Source organism: Periplaneta americana, chromosome 13, assembly GCF_040183065.1.
Source record: "Periplaneta americana isolate PAMFEO1 chromosome 13, P.americana_PAMFEO1_priV1, whole genome shotgun sequence".
Classification (NCBI taxonomy): Eukaryota; Metazoa; Arthropoda; class Insecta; order Blattodea; family Blattidae; genus Periplaneta; species Periplaneta americana.
In genome coordinates, this window is record NC_091129.1 from 116,215,109 (window position 1) to 116,226,411 (window position 11,303).

Genomic DNA, 11,303 nt, shown 5'->3' on the forward strand with positions numbered 1-11,303 from the left:
AAGGGTTGCCTCATCAGGTGGGGAAAAAAAGTCTCATTACTTTATTGTCCAATGTCGTACTTGTATATCGAAAGTATTATGTCAGAACGGTGTATCAACTAAATTATAATCTTAGATTAAAGCCATTTAAATGTAGAATAAATTTTCCTATCCTCGTCTGCTTACAGGATACTTTCTTTGATTCTTCCTCTTGTCCATTGTAATTCTCAAACGATTATTTTAAAACGTAAATATGTTCCACTAAAATATTTAAATAACCCTGCATTTCTTGATACGCCCTTCTGGTATTATACCCTCGACATATTGAAAGTAATGGCCACTAGCATCAATATACACCTGGACCCATTCCGTTTCGAGTTTTCACCAGTTTTTGTTGCGAAATGCTCCCTAATACGCTGTTATTGGAGGTTACAGATCATCAAGTGTGCGTGAATAATATCGATTACACTACACATTTTTCTGCTCCCCAGGGATAGGCTGAAATTCTACAGATGTCATGTCTGGAGAGCGTGAAGGCCAGAGATTTTTTTAGCGATGTTCCGTTCTCCAAATACAGACCTCCCAGCGTATCTACAGTGGCACTGCCTTGTTGCAACCATGCGTACTTGATTTCATGTCCAATGAAATTGTACAGTTGTCAAAAGAAAAAGTGGCCGCTCTCTTGAAGCAAAGTTCCCTTTGGTATCTTCTTATTTGTTTTTAAGAGAGACAGACAAAATATACATAATTGCTTTCTCTTTCATGAGAATTAGTAATTAATATCAGGTTCATGAATGTATTATGCCATGACTTTATCATTATGACATTGTGGTTGCAAGTAGAAAGAAAAAATATTTTATTCTCAACAAAATTATTTTTCGTGGTATAAACAAAACAAACTTACTGGCGTCTGCCTTAGAACATTCAAACAATTAAGCGTCGAAAAAACAAAACAAAAAGCCACGATTCAATATTTAGTCTATCTTCCCCTTATCTCGATCACATCTTGCAGTCGAGTGGGCATGGAATCGACTAGTCTTTGCAAATAGCGACTGTTCTTAGACACGACATTCCAGGCATTCTGGACATACATACATAAGTGTCCTGCCCATGGGCAGGTCTTTCATTGCAAACCCAGCATTCTACAAATATTTTCTATTTTATGCCTTCCTTTTAGTCTCCGCATATGATCTATATATCTTAATGTCGTCTATTATTCTTCTCAACCAGAGACCCAACCAATTCTTTTTTCTCTTTCTAATCAGTTTCAGCATCATTCTTTCTTCACCCACTTTTTCCAACACAACTTCATTTCTTAATCTGTCTGTCCACTTCACACGCTCCGTTCTTCTCCACATCCACATTTCAAATCCTTCTATTTGTTTCTCTTCATTTAGTCGTAATGGCCATGTTTCTTCCCCATACAATGTCACACTCCACACAAAGCACTTCACTAGTTTTTTCCTTAGTTCTTTTTCCAGAGGTCCGCAGAAGATGTTCCTTTTTCTATTAAAAGCTTCCTTTGCTCATGTTTGCAGTTTTTTGGGGGGGGGAGGATAAATGCGGTAACTTCCCGTTGTTTCCGCACACAACTGTCTCTTTCGCATCTTATTACATCCCAGGGGGCCCAAGCGTGGAAATGAGGAGAGTGGATTTGGCTAATTGGGCCCTCCGGACTTCACCGAAATTCACCGCAAGAGTTAAATAATAGTTCTATCAGGATGTTTGACCCGATCAGAGACCGGGAAATCCCAATTAGCCTTTGCCCCCGCATCCCGGACTAGCTTCTACAAATCATCAGAAAATCTTGGAGGAGAATTGGGCCAATTTTTCCGCAAATGTTTCCACACTTGTGCCCTCGTAGCTCAGCGGAAGAACTCGTAATTTAGATGTCAACGACTCAGGTTCAATTCCTCGTCACTCCTTTTCATTTTATTGTGGTTGAAGATAGTATAATGTAATAATATAAAAAGATAAACTAACACCAGTATTAGGCAACTGAATTGAAACGATAACTGAATATAAATTAAGCTTATAACTTGAATATTATTTATGTCGCTAAAGAACAATAACAATACAAAAACTTGAATAGTATTTATAACGCTAACAACGAAAAAAGAATAGAAATAACTTTAATATTATTTTCAAATTCAAATTTCAAATTTCAAATTTATTTACAATTTACATTTGAATTGAATACATATGAATAGATACCCGAAATGAGCATAATGCTCGTGCTCGGGTACAGTCCAGTAGTCTACATAAATTTTACAGGGTTCAAATAATAATGATGATGATATAAATAATAGTAACAATAATAATAATAATAATAATAATAATAATAATAATAATAATAATAATAATAATAATAATAATAGAATAATCGTGACAGAAATGATACAAAGATTGTAATACAAAATAATTCATTAATAATAATAATAATAACAGTAATAATAATAATAATAATAATAATAATAATAATAGTGATAAAACAAAAATATTTACAATAATAAAATAAATACTAAGACGGATAAAATAAAATATAAAACCACTAGCGAGAGTTAACACAACTTAAATAAGCATATAACCTGAAAAAATGCCAAACTCGAAAATCAACAGAACCGCAAAAGAACGATAACAATATAAAAAACGTGAATATTATTCATATCGTTAAAAAACGATAACAGAATACAAATGATGACTTTAATATTATTTATATCGCGTAAGAACGATAACAGAACACAAAAAATTATAACTTGAATATTATTTATATTGCTAAAAGAACGATAACAAAATATAAATAACTTGATATCGATAAAGAGCGATAATAGAATATAAATGATAATTTGAATATTATTTATATTACTAAAGAATGATTAAAAAGTAAAATGAAAACTTGAAGAAGGCTCGAACCCACAAGCTTCGAATCATTAGGCAATAACTCTACCGCTGCACTGTGTGCAATAACGCAAATCTAGCAGGACAGAATTCATACCTTTTCTGCATTCCAACGGATTGTTATGAAATTCTGTATGGACCTTATAGATAGCACATATTCTTTGTGTACAAACTTTGACTACAATTGTGTAAGAGGAACTACCCCTTTATACGGAGTGGCTTTAGACAAAAATAGTAACGTCTCTCCTATCTAACAGATTTTTGTGGAAAATTGTACAGAAGTTACGGGTAGGATATATTTTTTGTGTACGAACTATATTTACGGTTCCAAAAGAGGAGGTACCCCTTTATTTCTCTCTTACATAACAGATTTTATGAAACTTTGTACAGGAGTTACAGGTAGGCCTAGCATATATTTTGTGTATAAATTCTGATTACATCTGTATGCTACATATAGGCCTAGTAGTTATACAAAGTTGCATAAAAATATATTATATAGGAGAGAAATTGTTAATTTTGTCTAAATGCACCACTATAAAGAGATATTTCCTCTTATAAAACATAATCAGACTTTGTAGACAAAAAATATATTTCACCTGAAACTTCTGTATAAAGTTTCATAGAAATCTGTTGGATAGGACAGAATTTATTAATTTTTTTAAATGCATCCCTAAAAGGAGTAGTTCCACTTATGGAACCGTAAATATAGTTTGTGCACAAAAAAATATATGCTATCTGTAACTTCCGTACAATGCTTCATAAAAATCTTTTAGATAGGAGAGACGTCATTAATTCTGTCTAAATGCACCCGCTATAAAGGGATAGTTTTACTTGTGAAAACGTAATCGTCCACACCTGTGGAGTAACGGTTAGCGCTCCTGGCCGCGAAACCAGGTGGCCCGGGTTCGAATCCCGGTCGGGACAAGTTACTTGGTTGAGGTTTTTTTCCGGGGTTTTCTCTCAACCCAATACGAGCAAATACTGGGTGGCTTTCGGTGCTGGACCCCGGACTCATTTTACCTGCATTATCACCTTCATATCATTCAGACGCTGGATAACCTAGATGTTGATACAGCGTCGTAAAATAACCCAAGAAAATAAAAAAAAAACGTAATCAGAGTTCGTACACAAATCATATGTGCTACCTGTATGGCATGTACAAAGTTTCATAACAATGCGTTAGAATGCATAGAATTTATTTATTTTGTCCAGCTAATGATTTGCATTCTGATTCACTGTGCGTTTGTTAAGATTAGATAAAAATGCGTCAAATATATTTTTAAACTGATATTCCATATCATGTGAATAATTTGTGGGCCTAAAACACTCTCACAGTGATTAAAAACTTCCTTAGTCAATGATTTTTTCTGCCGTTAAGCGAAATATGGAACAGTTACCGTATGCCCCACCACTGATAAAAATTAATTACCAATAAATTCGCAAGAACGCGCAAACTTTAAAACAAGGATTCAACACTCTAAATGATGCTGTATTAAAAGGTAAAAGAATTATTGTAACTGGACGTGACCGACTATACAAAAACACACATTATATTTGGAGAACTTTAAAAACATAAGTTTTTCAATTGTAATATTTAAACTCTACCGTAAGAAGGAAAAAACTTTATAAACTTGCAATTGAAGTTACATTAGTAAGAACGTAGATATATGAACAAATTCTATGTCTCACAACATAATAAATCACCAACAATTGGCTCTTTTTCACCCAAATAGTAAGCCTCTTTCTTTACTACTGAACGGATCTAGAAGTGTTAGGAAGAACTCAAAGTTTATACCCTTCTAAATATAGTTTGCAGCTGATAAATCAGTAAATGCTATTACTCACAACATTCTTAAAATGTTAAAGAACATGAATTCGTATTTACCTGTGCCCAACTGAACAACTCGAAATTTGATTTTTGTCCACTTACAAGCAAACGTTCTGATGGGAACAGATAAAAAAGTGACATTTTTTCTTTCACCATGTTAATAATGTCAAAAGAAGCGCTTATACAAATTTTGGCCACTCGACCGCAATAACGAGAGCCGTAAAAAAATAAGTTCGCCAGGGACCGCTAACAGAAAAAAAAAAACACAATTTCATCGGACAAATTTATTGGAACGGATACAGCAATTGTTGAGCTATTTTTCAACATATTTTCCATCGGAATTGAGTCATTTCTCATATCATGGGATCGACAGAGAGAGGTGCAGACGCAGTCAAACGCTGGTTCCGATCTGAGGCGGCTGACTTCTACGACACAAAAATTGATCCCATGGTATGACAGATATCTCAATTACAGTGTGGGATATGTTGACAAATAACGCAACAATTGCCGTATCTGTTTCAATAAACATTTCCATGTAATTGTGCTTTTTTATATAAACGAACCCAGGGAAAATCACTTTCTGAACGTCCTCGTAATTGCGGTCGAGTGGCCAAATTTTGTATAAGCACTTCTTTTGACATTATTTATGAACTTTTTTATCTGCCCCCATCAGAACGTTTGCTTGTTAGATCGGGAAAATTGCACAATATCCGTTGATCTACGAGACGCAGATATGGAATATTTCTATAGTTCCGGAACTGCTTCTACAAGCACATGTATCGTGTAACATCGCCGTGACCCGAAGTGGACTTAGAAAATATTCGCTGTTCACGAGTGCGGTATTTTTTTTTTTTTTTTTGACAATTGTACAGGATGTCATAGCAATAGCGTTCACTACTTATTGTCTCACTACAGAAATGAAAACAGCAATGCGACGTCTGGTAATTCGAATCTAGACTCCAAGGGTGCTATTTATAGACATTTCGCTAGCCCGCGCTACGAGCGTGCTAAACTAGCCTCGGCTATCGACTGATTACTTGTACAGGATTCATATCATATCGTATCATATCGCTAACACTGGTTTATGAATACGAAAAACGTTAGTTTGCTGATCATCCACTGGAAGCCCGCGCTAAGAATGTCTATGAATACGGCCCCAAGTTTCTTTTCAAGTAGTTGTGTGGCATGTAAGGTAATTGTGAGGCTTGTCTGACGGTAGTAATCGCGTGTTATGTGATTTGATGTAGTCGTAAAGGTAAAACTAAATCTCGTCCGTGAAAAATAAGAAAGCATATTAACACTTTTTTCTGAAATGAAATTTTGAAACCACATGCCTTTGGTGGTCAGCCATTTTCACTTACTTGTTCTCACCGATATGCTAACTTGTGTAGGTAATGTTATTGATGGGCTCTGCATCATACATTCAGAATACCCAGTAACTTCTCTACCAGTTAAGGTGGTGTCTCACTCCATTTGGCGTTCTCCACGTATGGCCGAGTGCACCAATCTCGGTTAGAATACGTGGTTAGATACTCTGGTTAACTAATAAGAATATAAACTGATGCACCATCATCTTCGCTTAGTTACGAAACCGCGGTTAATTGCCGCGTGTTTATTTCGCAATTATTCCTCCCCGGATCAATTCATCAAAGTATTCAGGAGGCAGTGAATAGTTGATTTTTCGAAGCGTTGTTATAAATTATTATTGTATAAACAGTTGCAATTTGTATTCATTCGTGTACATATAAACGTATGCCTATTTTCTATTTACAGTTCTTTGAAATTCAGATAATGAAGATACGATGCAGAGAGCTTTGTTTGAACTCCACAAAATAATACAGAATCATAATTTTGACATCTCCATAAGTAAAAGTAAAACAATGGCATTTTAGGGACTTCAACCTATAAGATGTAAATTTGCACTAAATAATATGCCAATAGAACAAGTAAATAAATTTAAGTTCCTGGGTTGCTCGTTATCATACATTAAAGAAGTAGACACAGAAAACAAAATTGAAAATTTTTCGAGAATGTATGGTACAATTAAGAGGACACTGAGGAACAAAGTCAGAAAAGACACAATGATAAAGTTCTATAAAACTATGGCAATCCCGGGAGCGCTATATGGCAGTGAGACATGGACAATGTCATCAAGAGATAAAAGTAGATTACAGGCAACAGAGATGAGGTTTCTGAAGTCGGTACTGGGAGTAACAAGAAGAGACAGACTTAGAAATGAAATTATAAGAAACCAATTACAAATTTATAATATAAATGAACAGATAGTAAATTATAGACAAAAATGTCTGGAACACGTAGTCAAAATGGGCGAAGATAGATATCCCAAACAAATTATGCATTATATACTTAAAGGGAGGAGAAACATTGGTAGCTCTAAGAAAAGATGGATCAATCAATGAGTGCAACTAATTTGGAGCCGCAACAAGCCTTAAAAGGCTTAAAGCTTGGAGGAGAAGAAGAAGAAGAAGAAGAAGAAGAAGAAGAATAAGAAGAAGAATTCCTTGAAATAGGTGTTTATTAAAAGGAAAGAAATGGAAAGAGGGAAAGCACCAGATTTCAGCGCATACAGTAATTAATTTTTACTCGATCTTGTTGAAAAATTTTTTTAAACAAATAATAGAAAATAAAGAAACTGATGGCGTGACAATGAAAGAAAAAGAAGTTTGCTGAACGAAAACGTAGCTTGAATTTTTCGGTGTGCCGGGAATTTTCTCTTATGCTTCGTAGCAACATTTTTTAAACCTGATATTTGTATCTGCTTATTCCTCAGGTGTTAAATACACTGATTTGAAAACAGGCTACTAATGTTTAAGGGGTTAGATACAGCTTACAGGAGTAAAATTTTTATAAATATTCAACATATTTTTTCTCCATTACTGTATCTTATACAATAATGAAAATTGGTATGTGTAAAACACTGTCTTTCTGCTATACGAAAAAAAAATTATGATTAAAAATATTTATTTATTTATTTTTTTCAGAATTCAAATTGGTAGTAGTTTACTGTCTAGTGATGAAGCGTTTCCCTCATAACTCATAAATTTGTTAACTTTTTCATGTTCTCTCTCTTTTATTTTATTGCTGAAACTCATGTTGAAAATATCGTGCTCTTTCAACTGCATCCTTTAATAAATATTTCTTTTAATTTTGTGTTAGAAGAAAGTACTGATATTTTACCATTTTTAAAATTAATTTATTTTTTATCAGACAATGTATCAAAGGTAGAGAAGTGATCTTGCATCATATTGTAGATTTGACATGCATAAATACACACAACATATATCATCACAGAATGTTGGATACTTTTTTAGTTATTGGGAAACTCTTCATTACTGCACAGTGAACTGAATTTTGAAAAGAAAAATGTAAATATTTTATTTTAATCGTAAAAATATATTTTGTTTTCATATGACAGAAAGATAGTGTTTTACACATACAAATTTTAATTATTATACTCCATAGTAATGGAGGAAAAAAATATTGGGTATTTCAAAAATTTTACTGCTGTAAGCTGTACCTAACCTCTTAAAGAAGAAGTGTACGGAAAGTCGCCAAACCGTACATAGTTCAAAAGTCTCTAGTTTCCTTGCCATTAATAGAAAAAGTTTTATTTTTGTTGCTAGAGGATCTAGAAAAATCGCTAAATTCCTATTTAAGCATGAGAAAAGTTAAAGGAAATTGTCTTCGAAACACAATTATAAGTCGCTAAATTTTCAACGCTGACTATAAGGTTAGATGTAAGTTAGAGTTCGTGTGAACATAGCCTAAAATACTATTTTTCCACATTCTTTAACACTTAATTCATTTGAAATCAAAGCTAGGCTTCGCCAAGCCTCGTTCTTGAATTATTAGAATGTCATATCCTCTAATAAATCATATTCCATGACTCCAAATGCTATGTTCCATGACTCCAAATGCTATGTTCTGACACAGTTATTATTATTTCTTTTTCGTTACCCCATCAAATCACTCATACCGACTGGCGAAAACTGTTTCTTCTCGTATATCTTGAATTTATAGCCACGGTTAACTAATAAACCGCTCGCAAACGACAAGTTAGTAAATTATTTTGGTTAGCGTTGTATAACTCGTAACCGAGCTTGGTGCTATAGAAAAACAACATGATGAATGGTTAACTGATGTCTATTATTTAAACGTTTCTAACCGAGATTGGTGTATGATGAACAAGTAATGTGGTTTTAATGTTTCTGTCTTGACTTATTTATAATGTCAACCCAAAAAATATTTTTTAACACATTTTAATTATTTTGTGAACTTTTTCGCCCTGTGTGGGCATATTCAGACAATATAGATATCTGTACACAATGTATATCAAAATTACATACCGGTAATACATGTGACCAATTATACAATTGCAAACTTAAAATTTTAAAAGACAATTAAACACTTTTAAAACTCTAACTAGAAGTACAGCAACAAGATCAATCTATATAAGAAATATGCATATTTAATATCATATTGTCCACACCTGTGGAGTAACGGTCAGCGCGTCTGGCTACGAAACCAGGTGGCCCCGAGTCGGGGCAAGTTACCTGGTTGAGGTTTTTTCCGGGGTTTTCCCTCAACCCAATACGAGCAAATGCTGGGTAACTTTCGGTGCTGGACCCCGGACTCATTTATTATCACCTTCATATCATTCAGACGCTAAATAACCTAGATGTTGATACAGCGTCGTAAAATAACCCAATAAAATAAATAAATAAATAAATAAATAAATAAATAAATATCATACTGTGATCGTCCATTACGGATAGAGATCACAACCGGGCTATTGTGTGGGATCGATGAGCCGTATTGTTATTATATGTGTGAAGACTCGTAGGTGGACATTTATTTAACAATAGGACGTGTAATTAAATGTGCATATTTTAACAAAGAATACCATGAAAATATTTGCAAATCAATGAAGGTATATAGGGTCATGGATACCTAATGAATTGGTGTTTAGGCGTGAATAGAAAATGTTATGGATCACTATGAGGTTTAGAAATACAAGATGAATGTAGTTTACACAAATTTAAGTAAGTAATACTGTGATCACATATTAGCAAATATGTAAAGAAAAATATTATTGTAAAGAGTTGCGGTTGTATTGTAAGTGAACATGAAGTTATTATAAGTGTACATCATTGTGATAAGTAATGTCATGTATTAGTCTCGTACTGTCATAGACGATCTCTGTATGTTGTCAAGGATGAATTAGGCCTAATAATATATGACGAAAATCATCAATAGAACGGCACAATATATGGCATATGCAGACGATATTGTAATCTTATCACGCAATGTAAGTACAATGGATGAAATACTCAAACAAATAGAAGCTGAAGCAATCAAAGCCGGTCTGGAAATTAACAATGATAAAACTAAATACATGTATAATATGAATAATGACAATTCTAATAAGATTAATTTAAATGATACTGATTTTGATAGAGTTTCCTGTTTTAAGTATCTGGGTTCCATGGTGAAAGACAATAATGATGTTATGACTGATATAAAAGAGAAGATTGCAGCTGGGAATCGAGGTCTTTGGGCATTGAATAAAACTTTGAAGTCTAGGTGTATCTCAAGAAAAGCTAAAATAAGAATATATAAAACTATTATTAAACCAATAGTAGTATATGGAAGTGAAACCTGGACTCTATCTGAAAGGGCAATTAAGATCTTAAATGCCTGGGAACGGAAAGTATTACGGAAAATCTTTGGGCCTACTTATGAGCAAGGGTTTTGGCGAATTAAAACAAATGCTGAGTTATATGAATTATATAAAGATAACAACATTGTTGTTGACATAAAACTCAGAAGGTTAGAGTGGCTGGGACACGTAGCCAGGATGGAGAACAATCGCACACCCAAAGCTCTACTAGATGCATTACCGGTAGGAAGAAGGAAAGTCGGACGACCTAAATTGAGATGGCTGGATGACGTTCAGGCTGACCTAACAAAAGTTGGAATTAGAAGATGGAGAACACGAGCATTAGACAGGAGTGATTGGTCGGATGTTCTGAGGGAGGCTAAGGCTAAACTATAAGGGCCGTAATGCCAATGATGATGATGATGATGAATATATGACGAATATAGTAATAAGTTGCTGGTCATAAATAGCTTCACAAATAGTTGAATTGACGTAGAGATGTACAGTATGTTACAATCACATATTAAAATCATTTAAAACTGAAGTATTATGCAGTAGGGTGTAATCGACCGTGAGTCTGTTCCACGGAATTAATCGATAAGTGTATCAACTGTGTTGCGATGTGAACTGGTGTTTCTAAAAAAAATATGCTAGAAAATTTCTACTGCGTCATCCTCTAGATCTGTGGCTCAAATATTCTACAAAATAAAAAACACGATCTTCTCGGGAAGGTAACATGGCCACTCAGTAGAGCACGAAGCGCATCAATTGCGTCCAAAATTGTTAAAACGTAAGATTCGCGACTGATAAGGTTGAAAATAATCGACATACTTTTATTCAGGAGTGAAAGTAACAGCTATTTTCGAGTAGAAAAAAAATAATTTGGCTGGACCATACAAGCGCACAACCATTTTCCGA

General features: G+C 34.1%; 1 protein-coding gene across 2 annotated transcripts in view; it reads right to left on the reverse strand.

The window, feature by feature from the left end:
• Positions 1-11,303, reverse strand: part of LOC138712305 (facilitated trehalose transporter Tret1-2 homolog) — a 57,191-nt gene that overhangs the window by 21,497 nt on the left and 24,391 nt on the right. The window lies entirely within an intron of this gene.